General features: G+C 35.7%; 1 long non-coding RNA gene across 1 annotated transcript in view; it reads right to left on the reverse strand.

Annotated features, from left to right (window-relative positions):
* Positions 1 to 435: 435 nt before the first annotated feature.
* The window catches only part of LOC116421769, a 29,929-nt gene continuing 10,239 nt past the window's right edge, over positions 436 to 20,125 (reverse strand). Inside the window, exons 2-4 of the long non-coding RNA XR_004232289.1 lie at positions 5,305 to 5,524; positions 2,413 to 2,462; positions 436 to 1,341 (exon numbers count right to left, since the gene is read on the reverse strand). This is a non-coding gene — a long non-coding RNA (uncharacterized LOC116421769). The remainder of the gene's footprint in view (positions 1,342 to 2,412; positions 2,463 to 5,304; positions 5,525 to 20,125) is intronic.

Here is a 20,125-nt window from a genome sequence, read left to right on the forward strand (position 1 = left end):
GCAGGAAGCACTAGCTTTATCATGAGCAGGAGGGATAGTATGGGGGTGATACTACTCCTGGTTGGCCACATGTGACACATGGTGACCATATTGACCAACTCTTGTCTGGAAACATCATCTTTGGGTGTGAGAGCTCACCAGTCCTGTCCAGAGATAGCTGAGGAGTGGATATATACATAACTACCCCAGTTGCCAAGATAATGCCTATTTTTACTTCTCCATTTGTTTTCTCTCATCAGCCAGAGATACTTTTTTTTCTGTGCTGTGTTTCTCTCTCTCCCCCAACGTCTCTATTAATAGGAGGGAAGAGCAAGAAGTGTAAATAGTAATTCTTAGAGCAGGATGGTGAGGAAAAAGGTATGGGGAAAAACTCAAACATATCTCTTTGAAGTGCAAAGTCCTAAGGGACAGAGATCCAAGGACACTGCCCCTCAAAATGAAGACTTTCTACTGAGGAGGCTATCACTATGGGGAGGGAACAGGGGAGGACCAGACAAGTTGAGAAGTTCATGTGTAGTGTCAAAAGTCCTTAAAATTCCGCTTCAATTGGTGTGTAGGATTAAAATATCACATTCCTTGTGGTTGAAGTGCAATAGTCAGTCCTCCCAAATACAGTACAGTTGTACCCAGGACACATCCTCCAGAGACCCCAACCCAAAACACAGAATTCTCTAATGATATGCATTTATAAAACTTTATATTTAAAAGTGTCCCTCCTATTAATCTTACTGAGAAAGCAATGGGGGTAGCAATAGGATAAATAGAAAGGACAGAGGCAGGATTAGCTCTCTTATCTCAGAGATGCAAAAATGAACTATGATTTGTTGGAACCATCAATAGGCCTTAGGAGAGGAGCTTAACAATTATAACCCTAAGAGAAGATGGCATCCAAGGTATGGACAAGAGTTTGGCAGCAACAGTGCTGAAGGACACAGGTGCCATAACATATATCCACTAAAAGACCATGAGACATGAGGGGACCATTTCAAGTAGAAAATAGCCTACCTGAATTTGGAGCACCCTGAAGAAAATCTGTGGTTTTCTCATCCTAGTTATGGTTCCAGAGAGAGCTCTATTAATAATTTCTGTGACCCTGTTAGTTTAATGAATCCAGAATAACTGATTTGCTATACAGATTTGTAAATGCTTTACTATACTTCTAGTCCAATGCAAATTGGGATGGTTATTTCTAAATCTAACTTTATTGGCTGAATCACATGTTATTATAGAGAGTTGGTGTGGTATAGTAGGCAGTGCCAAGGGATTTGAAAGAGATACCAATACTGACTGAAGGACCAAAGGGGCAAGCCATGTAAGATTTCAGAGCTTCTGTTTCTCCATCTGTAAAATGAGAATAAAAATACTTTTAATTCTATCACTCATTCCTGGAATGCTCTCCCTTCTTCACTCCAACTACTATCCTTGACTTTCTTTTAGTGCCAACTAACCTACACAGAAATTGATCATGTATTAGGGCATAAACACCTCAAAATCAAATACAGAAAGGCAGAAATAGCAAATGCATCTTTTTCAGATCATGATGCAATAAAAATTAGATGTACTAAAGGGCCAGGGGAAAATAGACCAAAAATTAATTGGAAACTAAATAATCTAATCCCAAAGAATGAGGGGGTGAAACAATAAATCATAGATACAATCAATAATTTCAACCAAGAGAATGACAATAACGAGACAACATACCAAAATTTATGGGATGCAGGCAAAGCAATTCTTAGGGGAAGTTTTATATCTCTTGCTTACTTGCATAAAATAGAGAAAGAGAAGATCAATGAATTGGGCATGCAACTAAAAAAGCTAGAAAAAGAATCCATTAAAAATCCCCAATTAAATGCCAAATTTGAAATTCTGAAAATAAAAGCGGAAATTAATAAAATTGAAAGTAAGAAAACTATTGAACTAATAAACAAAGAGTTGGTTTTATAAAATATCTAACAAAATAGATAATTCTTTTAGTTCCAATCAAAATTTCATCTCCCACAGGAAGCCTTCCTCAATCCTTCTTAACTTAAACCTTCCCTCTATTAATTATTTCTTATTTATTCTATAGGTAGCCTGCCTTGTATTTATAGTGTTTGCACATTGTCTCACCCCATTAGACTATAAGCTCCCTGAAGTCAGGGAGGTTTTTTTTTTTTACCTCTTTTTGTGTCCCTAGGACTTAACACAAAGCCTAGCATATAGATTGTGTTTAATAAATATTATTTATATTTATCTACTCAAGATTATTCACCTCTGAAACATTAAATACAACAGAAACTTCTAACTGTAGGTAATGAATTCGTGAAATTTAATAGATTAACAAAGAAATGACATTATTCAAAGTGTGTATCTTTTCCCATGTTTTCTTTTTTTAATATTCTTATTGAAATATTTTGGTATTATATTACTTACATTTTTCAATATGTTCCACCCCTCTGAGAAAGCCATCTTTATAACAAAGACTAAAAAGAGAAAGAAAAAATACTTCAATAAAATTAACTAACATATTGGCCAAATTTGGCATTATATACAGTGCCCCACCTCTGCAAAGAAGAAAAAAAGATTCATTCTCATCTCTTCTTTAGCACTAAACTTGGTTATAATATTTTTTCAGCACTGTCTCAATTTATTTTGCTATAGTTTTTTTCCACTTAACTTGCTGTTGATCATTGTGTATTTCATTCGACATTAATTCATATTTTTTTTCCTCTGCTTCTCTGTCTTCATCATATTATTCATGTTTTAAAGTTTAGGAAAATTCTATTACATTCATGTATCACAACTTATTTAACCATCCCCCAATTCTTTGGCATCTGCTTTGTTTCCAATTCTTTGCCATTATAAAAAGTGCTACTATAAATATTTTGGCATATATGAGGACATTCTTTTTATCTATATATGTCCAGAAATTGGATCTGAGTGTGTGTGTTCTTACCTGGCTTACTTATGATCAGTATATTTATAGATTCAGAGAGTTTTCTTACCATAAGCTCATACATTTGTAGAGAATACCAGGAGATTGTTCATATTTTCAGTATAAAAGAATATGAACCCCAGAGGTCAATGGGTGCTCAAATCAATCTGCAATCCTGAAAAGAGCTCACCAGTTTTGCATTAGACATGGGTTGCACTGTAACCCAAAATCAAGACAAGCATGGTCCCATGGGTGGCCATACTGCCACTGAGCCCTTGCATCCTCACTGTTTGAATATTGATTAATTTTGTAGTCAAGTAAATTCATTGAGTGTGAATTATGTCCTTTTTCCATGAATCCTTAAATCAGCTAACTCACAGAGCTGATATGCGGAAATAATTGCATAAATGTAAATTATTCCTTCATCAACCCACAATTAAGGGACAGATGCGTCCATAAAATCTTAGCAGTATACATCAAGTCCACCATCAATCAGCCAATTGATTGATAATCCACTGCTTTCATTTATAGCAAGAATTTCAAGAATTTCTAGTCATTTAGAAATACATTTACTCATTGCTCATTACTAATTTCACCTTCTGAAATTGTGCCTTGTATGGTTTTAGTATTAGCATCGGCTCCAAATCTTCTCTCCTCACATTTCTATTCCAAACATGGATTTAGCATCAGAAAATCTATGTTCAAATTCTGCCTCTGTCATTTATTATTTGTATAATCTTAGATAAGTCCCTTCACCTCCCTAGGCCATAGTTTTCTTATTTGTAAAATGAGGGGGTTGAACTAGAAGGTCTCGTCTAGCTATCAATCTGAACCTATGATTCTATGATGAAATTCTTGTCTATGAATAACCCATAACTAAACTCACATTTTTGGACAATGTAAAAACAGATTCCTAGCATCTTCAAGCCCCTTGTTTTTGTGCTATGATCACTGCAGAATTGGGGTCCACCCAAGGATAAGTTATTTTGTGTATTTCTTCCTTTTTTTTATTTTGGTTTTCTATAGCCAAAGAATTCATCACCAAATGAGCCTCTCCATCTTAGTCAGACACAGTTTGTTTCTCAAACTATATTGGACCATATTTTCCGCCAAGATAGAACTAGAGTTTGGGATCTATCACCACAGTCTTGGAGACTCCAAGCTACCTCCTTGATACAATGGACTTCATTACATGATTAAAATTCAGATTGCTAACTTACATGTTGTTCGTATTGTTGTAAAAGAAGGAAAAAAAGTAAGGAGTCATATAGTCCAGTCAATAGAGTGCTATTCAGGAATCAATCATTTTAACATTTATTAAGCACCCATGTCAGGTACTGTATTAGATAAAGAGTACAAATACAAAAATGAGATAGTTCTTATCTCTATGGACGTTTATTCTACTGAGAGAATAAAATATGGAAGCCCTAGGCTCAAATATCACTAGAGACAATTACTTTCTGTCTAGCTATGGACAAATAACTTAACTACTTTAGCAGTTAATCACATTTCCAAGAATTTTCATTTAAGTGATATCAGAGAAGGAAATCATAGATCCTTGATATTTTGATATAATGTGAAGAGTAATGGAAATTTTATATATGTATATATAATCAAAATTATATAAACATGTAGCATATTTTGGTTCTGAACAAAATTAAATTATAACATTTATTTCCTGGACTTATATTAGAATTCTATGATATATTTTGCTTCTTTCAAAATAGCATATTATAAACTTTAACAAAGAGTGTGTTATAAAATGGACAAAAAAGAAGGGGAAATAATGTTATGGGGAGATTGTTTAAAGAACATTCATGAAAAATGTCCCAAATCTTTTCTTTTAAACAGGTCAAAGAAGATATGGAAGTAACTATGAGAATTACTGCTGACTTTTAAGTAAGGAAAGTGTCAAGAAAACAAAAAATAAATTCACTTAAAAGTTAAATTCTTCTGGGGAATGGGGATACTTGAGCTGTCAAATAAATTACTCAATATTGAAGAAGGGATGGCCAGGTCTCCTGCCTTTTACATGCAAGAGATAGCCATATGATTTCCAGAATCAAGGCCATTTTTATTTTGTGGCTTTTTAAAAAGGTTCTCACACTTCCTCACACTGAAACCCTTTCTTAGAGGACTACCAAATATCAAAGTCCATCCTGTAACATCTACTTTATAAGAAATATAAATGTATGTGGTTTTTCTACCCAAAACCTCAGCAAAAACATTTAGGTTTTCTTTAAGCAAAGGATTATGGGTTCATAACTTTTTCAAAAAAAACCTAATCCATATATAAAATGTATGTCACATTTATTAGTTACCTACATAAACTGTTTGACAAAATATATTATAAAACAAGACCCAAGGGGAAAATGACTGTCCTTCATTACCTTAAAATTCAAACTGCTTGGGATGTGATTGGTCTATCCATTTGTTTCTAAATTTCTCTGGCATCCATCAGTATGTTATCTTTCCCACAGAAAGAGTAGGGCCCAGATTGTGGACCACAGCTGGGAGTCTTCAAGTTGTGGTTTCCTTGAACAATCCATATAAGCCACAGAGTTCAGCCAGCTGGACATTAGAGACATTGACATTTCTTCTGAACAGCAGCTGGGAAATTGAAACAAAGAATAAAAACTGAGCAATGGGCACAGATGATGATGGTGATGATCAGTAACCCCACACAGATGAAGATGACTTTCCCATGACCTATTGATACATTCTTAAATGATGCATGAGACTTATTTGGACCAGCTAATTTTTCATAATTTGGAGAACTACTTCCTCATTTTGGATTTTCAACTTTCCATTTTCTATCATTTCCTTCTGATTGCCATTTGCCATTGCCATTATGTCCAAAAAATGTAGGTTAAAATTTTACTTGTGTTCCTTAGTGCTTTTATATAAGCAGAGTGATCCTGGACTATAGTCTCCCATGTGGCACACATTCAATATCTTAAAATATCTGGGGATGTGTCTGTGGACAGTCTCCACTGGAAAAGATCAAAAGTCCTCCATAGCTTAGTTGATAGTCTTTGTGAAGCCATAAGGTTAAAATAATTCATCACTTAGTGGACAATCTAGAGTTAAATTGCCCTGAACTCAGCCAAACTATTCTTGATATGATGAGTCTCTGGTTGAATTCATTCTCAGAGCCTTTTCAGAACTTGTTAGAATTTATATTATTTTGGCACTGCCTGAATTGACACTATTTGTGTGACTTTGAGCAAGTCACTACACATCTTGGTCCTAACGCCTCAAATGTAGAATAAAGGGATGGAACTAAATGGGCTCTAAGGTACCTACTAGTTTTGAGGGACTATAATCCCATGGGTCCTTATGAGTCCAACAGACTCATCTTTCTTAATAAAGACAGTCAACAAGGTAGAAATTTAGTGGAGATAACCTAGTATTATCAAAGGTGGAAATTTTTTTGGTCCTGATAAGTGTGGTTCTTGGTTCGGTTTGGAGAACAGTGCTTATATTGTGAGGAAGGGAAAGGAGAGAGAAGGGACTAAGCATTATATGGCACACAGTATGTGCCAGGTACTGTGTTAAGTGCTTTTCAAATAGTATTGCATTTGATCCTCAAGATAATCCTGGAAGCTAGGTACTATTAGTATCTCCAATTTATAGCTGAGGAAACTAAAAAAAAAAAAAAAATAGAATATGAACTGAGTTGTCCAGGTTACATGCCTAGTAAATACCTAAAGCCATGTTTGAACTCATATTTTCTTGACTTTAGACCCACCACTCTATCCACTGGAATCTAAAGTAATACATTATCTGTACATTTCTAGTCTTAAAAACAGAATGGTAATCCATTTTGGTTTCCTTTCTGTTTTCCTCTTCAAAATTACAACCTCTTAGGCAAGAGTTCTTAACCTGAAGTTTATGAACTTGGGTGATAGATATTTCAAGATAATTGGTTTCCTTCTTCATTCTATATATTTTATTTTATTTAAACTTTTATTCTGAGAATGGATCCATAGGTTTTCCTAGATTCCCAGATGAGTCTTTGACTCACAAAAAAAATGTTAAGAAGTACTGATATAAAGCCTCTTGGTGAAGAGGCATACATTATTCTTAATTCAGCATTTATTCAATATCTACTACATAAATGGCCCTATGCTAGATCCTGGGAAAGATATTAAGATTAAATGAGACATAGTTCCTGAAGTCTACCTTGTAGTAGAGGGAAGAAACCAACACAAAAACAATGTTTGTTGTAAAAATAGAACATAGCCAGCATATAAAAAAAGAAGTACTCAAAACACAAGTGCTCAATTTAAGGAAGGAAAGTCCATTTCCTATCAGAAGTATCACATATAGCTTCCTAAAGGAATTGATATTTGATCTGAATCTTTGATACTGAAGGGGAGCATTTCAAGCAGCAAAAGAATCAGAAAGAAGATAGGGAAAAAATGCAGAAATTGGATAGGAAACAGAAAGTAATCTAGTTTGGGTAGAGGACAGAATATGTAGAATACAGGCATAAGATAGGTCTAGAGAGGTAACCTAGGTCCAAACTGTGAATGGACTTGAATGTCAGACTAAGGAAAATAGATTTTCTTTTCTTCAGCAGATAACTGGTATCCATTAAAATGTTTTGAATAAAGAGTAAGATAAAACAATAATAATAATAATAACCAAAGATAATATTCAACAAAAAAGCAGATTTTTGCCCACCACATAATAGTCTGAAAAATGTTTACTATAACATAGCAGGATATTGAGATGGACCAGAACATTTCTATTTGAATATCATTAATATATATATATATATATGAAAAGAGAGAAATAATTGTTAACAATAATAATACCGTCATCAACAACAATAAACCACTAATTTAAAAAACTTTCCTCTGGTACTACAAACCAGACTATCTTGCATTCAGAAATCTCCCATACCAACTGTCCAGCTATGATTGGTCTCAGGTGTAATTATCTTCCATTATGTTCAATTCAATTCAACTGCATAAATATATGTCAAATGTCAGACAGGTATAAGACATTATGCTAGGCCTTGTAATAGAAAGATAGCTATGACAATTCCTGCTCTAAACTCTCTTACAATTTAATAGTGGGTATGGCACATACTCAAATAAACAAAAGAGAATGTAAGAGGGGGAAAGGAAATGTCTAAGGAAATTCCCTAAGAAAAGAATTAGAAAAGACTGAGAATTGAAGTATTTTCTCCATATTGTTTATGGGTCTTTTGGAATTCTCTACATAAAGTGGGTGTTCAATGAATATTTTCTGACTAATTGGTTGATTGTTCTCTAGCTTGGTTGGTTAGTGAATAACATCATTCATCGGATCTCTCATCTCATTTTCTTAAGATAGTGGAATGCCTAATAAACTGTGGATACTGGCAAAATTTTAATAGAAAACTAATAGGTGCCAGATTCTTTCCTTCCTCTGCCAGCGAAAGAGTTCATTTCCCAGGCCTTTCTCCAATAACAAGACCATGAATCTAAGATTGCATGAAACCCCTTAAACCTGTGTAAATTTGGCTGACTAGATAATCTTTAGATTTCAGAAACATACCACTGGGAGCTTGTGAACAATATAGCATTGGGAACCCTATTCCCTCCAAGGGATGCAGTAGTCAGTTGAACTCCGGAGACTGAACTTGTCAATAGTTAACTAACATCTAAATTAAGCTTTGAGTGTTAACATCAATTTATGCCACTCACATAAGCAATATTCAGTTAACTTGCATTCTACAAGCCAAAGTCCTGGAAATAATATTTGGGCAGTTTTGAGATTTTTATTACAAACTGCTAGTAATGCCAATGCTCAAGAAAGCTTCATTAAAACAAAACAACATTACTACTGGGCTTATATCCCAAAGAGATCATAAAGAAGGGAAAGAGACTTGTATGTGCACGAATGTTTGTGGCAGCCCTCTTTGTAGTGGCCAGAAACTGGAAACTGAATGGATGCCCATCAATTGGAGAATGGCTGAATAAACTATGGTATATAAATATTATGGAATATTATTGTTTGGTAAGAAATGACCAACAGGATGATTTCAGAAAGGCCTGGAGAGACTTACAAGAACTGATGATGAGTGAAACGAGCAGGGCCACGAGATCATTATATACTTCAACAACAATACTATATGATGATCAATTCTGATGGACGTGGTTCTCTTCAACAATGAGATGAACCAAATCAGTTCCAGTGGAGCAGTAATGAACTGAACCAGCTACCCCCAGTGAAAGAACTCTGAGAGAGGACTAAGAACCATTACATTGAATTCCCAATCCCTCTATTTTTGCCTGCCTGCATTTTGGATTTCCTTCACAGGCTAATAGTACATCATTTCAGAGTTCGATTCTTTTTGTACAGCAAAATAACAGTTTGGTCATGTATGCTTATTGTGTATCTAATTTATACTTTAATATATTTAACATCTATTGGTCATCCTACCATCTGGGGGAGGGGGTGGGGGGAAGGAGTGGAAAAATTGGAACAAAAGGTTTGGCAATTGTCAATGCTGTAAAATTACCCATGCATATAACTTGTAAATAAAAAGCTATTAAAAAAAAACCCCAACAACTAATCTGAGAGCCTTGCTTCTGAGGCCAATGATAAGATGTAAGGGAAGAAGATTTGTCATTGGAGCCAGGCAACTTAGATTTGATTCCTAGCCCTGCTATTTTTTTTACTATAAGACCTTGGACAAGGAATTTTTATTCTTTTTTGCCAATTTCCTCATTCATAAAATAAAGGGAATAGACTACATCGTTTTCAATGTCCTTTCTAACTCTATGTCCTATGAGTTCATATGTCAAGTAAATGTCCACAAATCCAATCAGCTGCTAAATCCTTTCTTTTCTCCCTTTACAAAATCTCTTGTGTTTGCATTCCTCTCTCTACGCACACAGTTACTTTTGTGATTGGTTCAGGCACTTAACAATGCTCACCTGGACAATTAGAAAACAACAGCCTCCTAACTGGCCTTTTTACCACATTTCTCCTGACACCCGTCCCTCCTTCACACAGTTGCCAAAGTGATTTTCCTTAATTTCAGAGTTGACCATGTCACTTCCCTGTTCAATAAAAATCAACTAGCTCCCTATGGACTGAATATAGCACATGCTTTAGATATATTGTCTCAACTCTCACTCACATTGATTGACAGGTTCAGTCCCCAGAGTTCAATTGGCTACTATGCCCCCTCAAGTTGGAGAGAATAGGGTTCCCAGTGCTATAATTCACAAGCTCCCAGTGAGTGGTATGTTTCCTCTAAAGATTATCAATTGATATAATTAATCAGCCAAATTTAATTAATTTTTTTATTCATTGGAGTAGTACAAAGCAACTCCCTCAAAATCTGAGGCACACTCTCCCATATAAGTTGAGAGATTTTGGGAAAATAGATTCTACTTTAAAACATATATGGAAAATGGGTTAAGTCACAGTTCCTAGTTGTTAGTTCTTTTCTCCTATTCATGGAACTCTCATGAAGTTCCTCTTCAGGTAATAAACATTTTCTTTGGTATGAAATAGCCTAGCTGCTAGATTCCTTGTAGGACCTTGAAGCATCCTTTCTTCATCACATTTAATCCTGTACAGTGTTATCATTTAAAATCTAGCATACTTTGATTCATTAATTTGGATCTCAATCATACCTAGTCCATATCTCTGATTGATTCAGTTAAGGGTTCTGGGTTCTCTGAAATTACTAAAATAGGGGTATGAAATGTCCATATTATGCCAGGTTAAAATATAAATTCTTTTGTTTGGCTTTTAAACTTCTTTACAACCTGGCCCCAATCTTACTTTTTAGCCTCATTATAAAATAATACCCTCCTTCCCAAACTTTATGGTCCCAGTCAATTTGGTTTTTCCTTTGACTTTCACAAAAGGCAATCTTCCTCTTACATAGGCCATTCTACTTAATGTTCTTTTTCCTCCTCTCCCCCTGATAGAATCTATTACTTCTTTTAAGTTTTGCTGAAGTTCTGCCTACTATATGAAGCCTTTCAATATCAAATGAGATTTTTATTAAATTCTTAGCACAGTACCTGGCACTTAATAAATGGGTTTTTTTCTCCTTCCTTATTTCCTCCTAACTATTAATACTTAATAGTATTTATTCTGTATATATTTATAATACATATACATTGTCTCCTCTAATATAAGCTCCTTGAAGTCAGAGACTATTCCATTTTTGTCTGTTTCTCCAACACTTAGTACAATACCTCATCCATAATGGAAGCTTAATAAAAGATTGTTGAGAGGTTGATTGATGACCTCTTTCCCCTACCTTTACCCAGTAGATTCTGAAATGTATCACAGAATAATAAAATTTCATAGTTGGAAGGCCATCTTGTTCAACCTGTCTGAATGATCATTCCCATGCCAATATACTTGACAAATGGTCAATCAGCTGTTATTTGAATGTTTCTAATGAAAAAGGACTTTATTATTTTTGGAGGCAGCCCATTCTACTTCGGGAGAGTTTTTGGAGATGTCCCTAGAGAAGAAGCATAGAAAAAATACTGGATTTGGAGTAAGAGGATCAGTGCTTGAATCCCAGCTCTGCTACTCACTCCCTATGGGAACTTGAGCAAGTCATTTAATCTATGTAGGCTTTTTTCCTCATTTGAAAAATGAAAGGTTTTGATTTAGGAACCTCTGTGTTTCCTTATATCAATTAAGCCTCTTTGTAGCTCCCCTCTCTAGTCCCTATCATTGCCCCTTGTTTGGCCTACTGGGAGTCAAACCACACAAGTCTAGGTTCATTTCTATGAGACAGCCCTTTAAATGTTTAAAAACAGTAATAATACTTTCCCATTCTCCAAAGTCTTCTCTTGCCCATTCTAAACACTGGATCTTCACATAGAATGAGCTTTTGTGTAGTTCTTCAGTCATTCAGTCGTGTCCATCTCTTTGTGAGCCCTTGGACCATAGCACAGCAGGCCCATCTATCCGCCACTATCTCTTAGAGTCTTCCAAATTCATGTTCATCATTTCTATGACACTCTCTACCTCATCTTCTGTCATCCTCTTTTGCTTTTACCTTCAATTGTTCCCAACATCAGGATATTTTCCAATAATTCCTACCTTCAAAGTATTTAAGCTTCACCTTCAGTATCTGACTTTCCAGTGAATAGCCTGAATTAATTTCTATTAGTATTGAATGATTTGATCTCCTTGCCATCCATAGGACTCTCAAAAGTCTTCTCTGGAACCAACATTCAAAATGCTGAAGCCTTGAACAATCCACTTGGGGACAAAGATAACTCCACTAGCCACAAGCTTGCTCTGCATTTTCTTGGTATACTGGGAGTAGGGGGAGTCAACTCAACTACCCCCTCAACATCTCCACCACTGTCCTAACCCACATTCACAATCCTGGCTGTCCTCCTCTGGACACTGCAGCTTATCAATATCCTTTTTAAAATGTGATACCCCATACAGAATATCATATTCTGTCTTCTGAATAAATGCCATGGCACCCAGATCATTGAAATAGCTCCAGGACAGGAACTCTAGAACCCAGGTCCTCAGTTGTCCTCTGCCCTATTTACTTTCTCTGTTAAATAGTAGGTTGCCTTCCCAGACAAGAGATTAGAAAACTCTTCCTTGGTCGTGGGTAGTCATTTTACCTGGAATGTTTACTTACTCTTGAGTAAGCCCAAATATCTCCACCTTTATTTTTCTATGATGTATGGCTCTGTTTGTTCACTGTCTGGCACACCAATATCTACAAGGCTGCAGAAGCTCTGGGTAGACTTATTCCTGCACTGTCACTTTCAGCAAGACAAAAAGTAGCTACATTTTGCTTCCCCTTAATATGGATAATGAATCCCCTGAAGTAGCTGCATTTATTTGAATTCATACAGCATATTTCCATTAGTTTAGAACCAATTGCTATCTTTTACATAATTATAACTTTGAATAGAGTAAATTCAAATGCAACTAGAGTTATTCCTTCTACATCTCAGGGGTTAGGGGTGTTGTGTCCCTGCAATCTGAAAAATCAAATTTTTTGACCCTCCTTTTGTTCCAGAGAATAAATCTGAGATTTTTTGTTTGTTTTTTTCTCTTATAGAGTGTGTACAATACCCTATTGTAAAATTTGGGTTAAGTATTTAGTAATAGACTCTGTGTTGTCTACTGGTTTTTGCAGGTTGTCTACAGCTTCCACAAAACTACCCCCCAAATGTCATGTAATTTCTTATGCTGATCCAAGATAAATTGAAATCATGATAGGGTAAGTCATGGTGTAGAAGGGATAACTGTTCTTCATTATCTGCATTAATAGGAATCTAGATATGTTAATTACCTAAGTATGGGCTGAGTATGTCAGTTGGCATACTCTAAGGATACAGAAAAGAATGGCAGAAACAAGAAAGGTGGGAAGTGTTGACCAAGAAAAAATGTACATGTAGAACAAAATGAAACAAACCTTAGGAGAATGAAACTGTCTGTTGGATCCATGGCATTCTTCCAGCCAATCTTGTTCAGTCCCCTGAGATGCTACTCCACTCAGACCATCCTCTCACAAAAATAATAATAATAATGCTTTCAAGATCAATTGGGTGATGATTACAAGCCATTATCTGCCTGCTGTGCTGAAAGGGATGCATGGCAGCATGGAGAAAAGTTTCCTGTTTGTGGGTTGTTAAAAAAAAAAATTCAGGAACTTGTTATCTTTACTATGTTGGAGAATCAAAGTCAGAGAACATTCCTGTAACAGTATTTGCAAGTTTTATTTACAGAGGTGCTACAGTTTTTGAAATAAAAAGTGACATGAAGTTTTCAAACAAAGATTTATTCTTGCCTTAAGGGAGATGGACATGGAAGAGAAGGAATGAGAACCACAAAATAGCAGAATAGTTGCACACAGAATCAAGGAGTGAATCAAATTATAACATTTTTCTCCTTTGCCACCCGGTAAGATCTCTCCCCACTGCCACTTTGCCATTTGCAATTTGTCCCGAGTTAAATTCCTGTTTCTCTGTCCATCATTCAAGAACATTTCTCCCTTTTCACCCCATCTTCTCTCCTCTCATACTGTTTCTAAATCCAAGGGGATTGAAGTTTTCAGATCCACTGCATTAAAACCACCTAGCCCCAGTTTCTAGTTATTACCTTTACCCTAGTGGAGATTCATGAATAGAATGTAGGGCAGGGCATTCATTTTGGACTCAAGTCAACAGTGGCCTGGAACAAGGTTGAGAAATTAAGAGTATAGCAACTTTTACCTCAACCTCAGGAGAGAGAAGCAAGATAATGTGGGGGAAGAGCAGTATTTAAATGTCATCACCATGAAACTTGGGCCAGGAATTGAGAAGAGCCTGGAGAGTGGGCTGGACAGTCTTTGGGAAACTATGCACTAGTAGCTTCTCTCTGAAACAAAGATCCATCCTTTTTAATAATAATATTTTCCCAGGAATGATATTTGGCTGCAAGTAGTGGATTACAAGGTGATATTAAGAATTACCCAGAGGGCAAAGAGAAGGTGCATGATGGAAGTGAGCAGGTTGTAACACAAAGAGTTATACTGCATAAGTGGTATAGTAAAGAAAGTGATGGGATGGAAGGAAAAGTTGTACTACTCACAAGGTAAGAGTAAAGGATAATCAGTTAAAAGTCATAGTGCTCCATTAGTATCCCCATAATCCTTAGAGATCCAAAATCAGGTCCCCAGAACAGAGGGTAGATCCCCTTGGAAGATTTACAGAACATGACTATGATTCAGTCCAGAATAAGCAAACCCAGATGTATTGTGATCTACATCACTAAAAGGAGTAGCCAAGGCAATAGAGATCAAAATCAGGGAGAACCAAAATACCATGAAGCCCCAGAAACAGCAGAACCCAAATATAATTACTGTAACCATGCACTGAAACATGGATTCGCTTCAAGGTAACCAGCAAGATTCAAATACTTTCCCAGGATTAGATTGGTCACTGAGATCATTATCTGTGTGAAGGCCTCTGGGATGATACAACGTATTCTGAAGGAAGGACAGAGTCCGACAGACAGACAGAAACATAGAGACACAGACAGACAGACAGATAAAGACAGAGGGAGACAAAGATAGAAACAGAGACAGAGAAACAGACACAGAGAGAGACTCAGACAGACAGAGGGAGACTGAGACAGAGACAGACACACAGAGAGAAACAGGAGAGTAAAGGAAAGGAGGAGAAGAAAGGAGAGGAAGAGAGTGTACACCTGAGAGACCCTGAAAAGAGAGAACCACATTATTCAGGAGTCAGCTCACATCTTCCATCCTGTGCACTCTTGTACAGTAAAAAACTTAGCATAACAATGATAGTTCTCTGCTTTAAGACAATGACTGACATCCACTTTAACAATGTGGTTGGGAATGACTGTGACATGTGAGCACAGAATCTAATAGTCTAACTTAGGTGAGACGATCCTGGCTGCCCTGCAAATTCTTCTAATTGCCCCTCTCCTGCAGTTTGTTTCATTTCTTCCTTATGAGCAGAAAGAGTTGACCATGAAAGTCCCAGTTCCTGGGGCAATTGGACCCAGTTAGCATACAATCACAGCAGTTTCCCTTTTCTTCATGATGTCTGTCCTTTCCTTCACCATTGTTTATTCTAGTACTATATATAAAAGTTTAAAGGTTGCCAGTCCGGCTTTGTGTTTACAGCTAAACATCTTGGTAGAGACTAGTAGGATTACATAATCTGGAGTCTGAAGAAAGTGGAAGACATATCCAGTCCCAGATGTGAGGTTGGAAAATAGAAAGGTAGCTGAACATTAAGCTTGTCCCCAGAGCAGTCTATGACAATTTTCTAAGCCTCTAAAATGATGGGCAAAGAAATAAAAACAAAGAGAAACTTTAATCTCAGTCATTATTATTTCTCCAGGTGACTCACAATATATAAATGTATTATAAATTATATATTATATAAATTACATTTTTGTGAACCAAAAAACTATGAACAAAAGAAGCATGGACTGTATGAGTTTTCCTGGATTCTTCTATCCTTGGCACCCAAACCTGTGCTACACTTCAGGAATTTATCTACCACAACAACAGCACATTCAAACTGCTACATCAAAGTCATAAAAAATAATTTATTAAGCATTTACTTGCCCCATGCAGAGGTTACAACTTTTATCTTAAGATCTTAGGGTCTTAGGATCTAGAGATGTAAGAGGAGTCTAGTTTCCCTCATTAAGTCCTCCTTCCCTTCTGCCTTTCCTTTCCCACATCCTCTATTCCCACTCTCCATATTCAATGCATCACTGGTTTTGTCTTCAAGTAGGCTGTCATGCTGTTGTGTTTTAGGAAGACATAAAAAAATAGTTGAAGTTCATTCATGTACAGATAGAATGGGATCACAGGGGCCTTCAGAGATCATCAGTCTCTTCTCTTTCCCTCTGGAAGTGTGACACCTTGTTTTCATGTAGAAGACAAAGGAGGTTTAATGAGAAAGAGGGAGTCCTAAAAAACAGGCAGACTGAACATGTCGTCACTCACTTTTCCCATTTCTAGTTCAAACATTCCCCATTTTTTTTACATTGCTCAGAAGTCCCACTTATTTGGAAAATGAAGTGAACAAATATGTTTGGGGGGAATTAGAAGTGTTATATTAAAGATGCTATTGCTTTTACCATCAGCAAATTTTTCACAGTACTATATGATTCTTTTCCCTAAAAAAGTCCTAGTTAGGGGGCTGCCTATATATCAGGGAGAGTGAAGCTATTATTAATCCTTTAGATAAAGGTAGAGTGAGCAAGCAGACTGAGAGAGATCCACCAGACTAAATGTGAAATTTATCTCTCTCTTATTTAGAGATAAATAGTTCCCCATATCTGGAGGTATAATGCAAAGAGCCCTCAATTTGGAGTTAAAGGATCTGAGTTCAAGTTCTGATTCTGCTACTTCCAATCTCTGTGACACTGGGGTAGGTCATTTAGAATGTGAGTTCCTTGAGACCTACTCCCTCCTAAAGTAATATTTAACTTTTTTATTTGTATCTCCCCCACTCCCTGAAGTGCTTAACATAGTATTTTGCACATAGTTAAGCTCTTAATAATTTTTTTCATTCATTTATTCATTCACTTTAAACTCTCTTAGACTCAGTTTCCCCAATTGTGAAATGAAAGATCTTTTATCTAAGATGCATCTATGATCCTTTGATTCCTCTTCATCGCCACCTCAGAAAACCCTGACTTCCTCCAAAGTATAGTTCATGACACTACCTACAAGACATTTTCTCATTCTTCTTCTATTGCTAATGTTCTTTCATTCTTCAAGTTACTTCATATAATCTTATATTTACTGAATTGAATAGTTGTTTTGAGTTTCCCCCTCTCCCCAATAGAACCTAAGTTCCTTGCAAAAGGACTATTTGGGATTTTATTTGTGTAGTTTTTTTTTTTTTTATTCCTAATGTCTAGCACAGAATAGACCCATTTAATGTTTGTTGAATTGAATTCCAGTATCATCATTGTCTTTACTGAGATCCCAAATAGGGCATGAAGTATCTAAAAAGGTGTTCTAGGTTCACAGAGCTAAATCCAGGGGTTGGAGAAGTGATTGGGCTCTTCTGGCCACTCCTTAAAGTTGAGCAGAAAATGTTTTCTCAATAAATAGTTTTGTCATAAACATTACCTTTGTACCACTAAAAAGATGAAAGCAAAACTGTTGTTGTTGTAGAGATGTAGAGAAATGTTGTAGAGATGAATTACATCTGACTGGATCTTGGAGATTTTCTTTTGCTACTCATCAGCCTTATTCACGCCAATACAAGTATCGGTATCCATGTAAAGGTTGCAGAATTCTTTGATTATAATACAATTTAATATACAAAATACTCAAAGATATGATTCTTATATCTGTTTTTGTCATTGAGATCTGGTGAAACATGGTGGCATGTACCTGTAATTCTTATAGCCCAAGAGATTGAGGTACTAGATCTCTTGATCTATAAGTACTGAACTTCAGTGGGCTATGCTATTTAGGTGTATACACTAAGTTTGGCATTAATATAGTGGGTGGAAAAAAGGAGGTGCTACCAAGTTGCTAAGAAGGGGCAAACTAACAGGTAGGAAATGAAGCAGATCAAAATTTCCATGCAGATCATTTTTGGTCATCTTTGGCAATTTGCTGAGTAAAGGATGAAATTTCAGGAGGAGTTTTTGATTCCATTTTTTATTATTAGTATGATTTGGAACGTTCACAAAATTTTTAATAATTTGCAATTTTTGAGAGCTATTTGTTATTGAATAAATATTTATTAAGCACCTAGTATAAGTCAGGCATTCTCCTAAGTTCTGGGAATTCAAAGAAAGGTAAAAGATAGTCTTATGAAACTCACAGTCTAATGAGGGAGATAATATGACTACAATAACCTACAAACTATAAACAGAATAAAAAGAGATAATTAGTAGAGGGAAGGCACTGACATTAAGGGAGATAAGAAAAGGCTTTTCATAGAAGATGGGATTTTAGCTAAGATTTGAAGAAAGCCAGGGAAGCCAGGAGATAGAGATGAGAAGAAAGAAGCAGTGAAAATTTCTGGAATTTGAAGATATAATAACTTCTTTGAAAAACAATAAGGAGGGCAGCATCTGGATTGCAAGGTATGAGGGGGAAATGAGGGAGGGTAAAGTTTATTAATATTCTTCAGCTACTTAACTATTAAAAAATGACCATACATATGTATATATGTGAGTCTGTATATTTATATATGTATGTATATTTATATGTAGGTACACGTATGTGTGTGCTTTTTATATATTTTGGATATCAAATCTTTGTGTAAAAAATTTGATATAAAGATTCCCCCCATTTCTCTTTTGATATTAGGCGCATTAATTTTGTTTGTGCAGAAAATTTTTAATTTCATATCAAAATTACCTATTTCATCTAGATAATTTGTAATTGTCTCTATCCCTTGTTCAGTTAATAATACATCGCCTAATGGGACAGGTAGATGGTACAGTGGACAGAGTATGGTCTCTGGTCAAGAGGACCTGAGTTCAAATTTGGACTCGGACACTTGACATTTACTAAAAATGTGAGACTGGGCAAGTCATTTAACCCATACTGCCTTGCCAAAAAAAATTTCTTAATCTTAGCTATAAAAGTATGTAATAAAAAATGGTCAAAAAGTTTGGACAGTTTTCTGAAGAAGAAATCAAAGCTATCAGTAGCCACATTAAAATATTAAATAATGAAAAAAGCCCCCCACATCCTAGACAGAAGACAGAGAAATACTACTGTGGGTTTTCCATGCTCCTCTTCCCCCATAGTATGTAATTCTATTTTTTTCTTTGCTTTGCTTTCTAATCTAAGTAGATATAATTTATCTGCATGACATCAGGCAAGTCACTTATTTTATGGAATTCAGTTTCCTCAACTTAAATGTGGCGCTTGAACTAGATGGCTAAGAGACAAGTTCTCTTCCAATTTTAAATCATCCAATGAACTTCTTAATAATTACATTCCCTCTTTCCTTTCAACTCTCTCTCTCTTATTCTTCTCTAAAGTATAATATAAGATATATAATAATAGCAATAGTAAAGTTTTGATAGGTCATGAGTAGAGGTATTCAGAGTTTGAAAGATAAATAATGTATGTTCCTTCTACTTTTCTCAAACTATGTATAAAATTTGTGATAATTCTCAAAAAATGAGGGGCTGAGAATTGTTATTTCTCTGAATTATCTCTGTTTAATGTAATAAATGTATTCTAAACATCATGGAGTAACATCATAAAAACATTTTTTCTCCAACAGGGACTAGTGTTTAGATTCCTTCACCTCATCTTTGGGAAACAGATAACATGTCTAAATGTCATGTAAAATGTGTCAGGAAGCCATATTGGCCAGAAGGAAGCCAGTCATGTTCTTCATACCTCAGGCTTCTAGGAACAATCAAATCTATATGCATTTTACAGTTTATTGGCAAATCACAGTATTAAGTCTAAGTGAGTTCAGACCCATTCAAACCATTCCTCAAAATCAGATCAAACTAATTAACATTTGCAAGTTAAAAATGGTATAACCTATTTAATCTTATTGTGGTCCTAGCTGGTCTTCACTATGGCTCAATATTTTTTTTAAAAAATTCTCCATTTCACTCACTTTCATAACTAAAGGACATAAGGAACAACTTATGAACTGAAGCCAAAAAAAAAGTTTTCTTTCTATTATTCTGCAAAAGAAAAATAGAGCAATAACACTTTGGACAGTGAAG

Source organism: Sarcophilus harrisii, chromosome 2, assembly GCF_902635505.1.
Source record: "Sarcophilus harrisii chromosome 2, mSarHar1.11, whole genome shotgun sequence".
Lineage (NCBI taxonomy): Eukaryota > Metazoa > Chordata > Mammalia > Dasyuromorphia > Dasyuridae > Sarcophilus > Sarcophilus harrisii.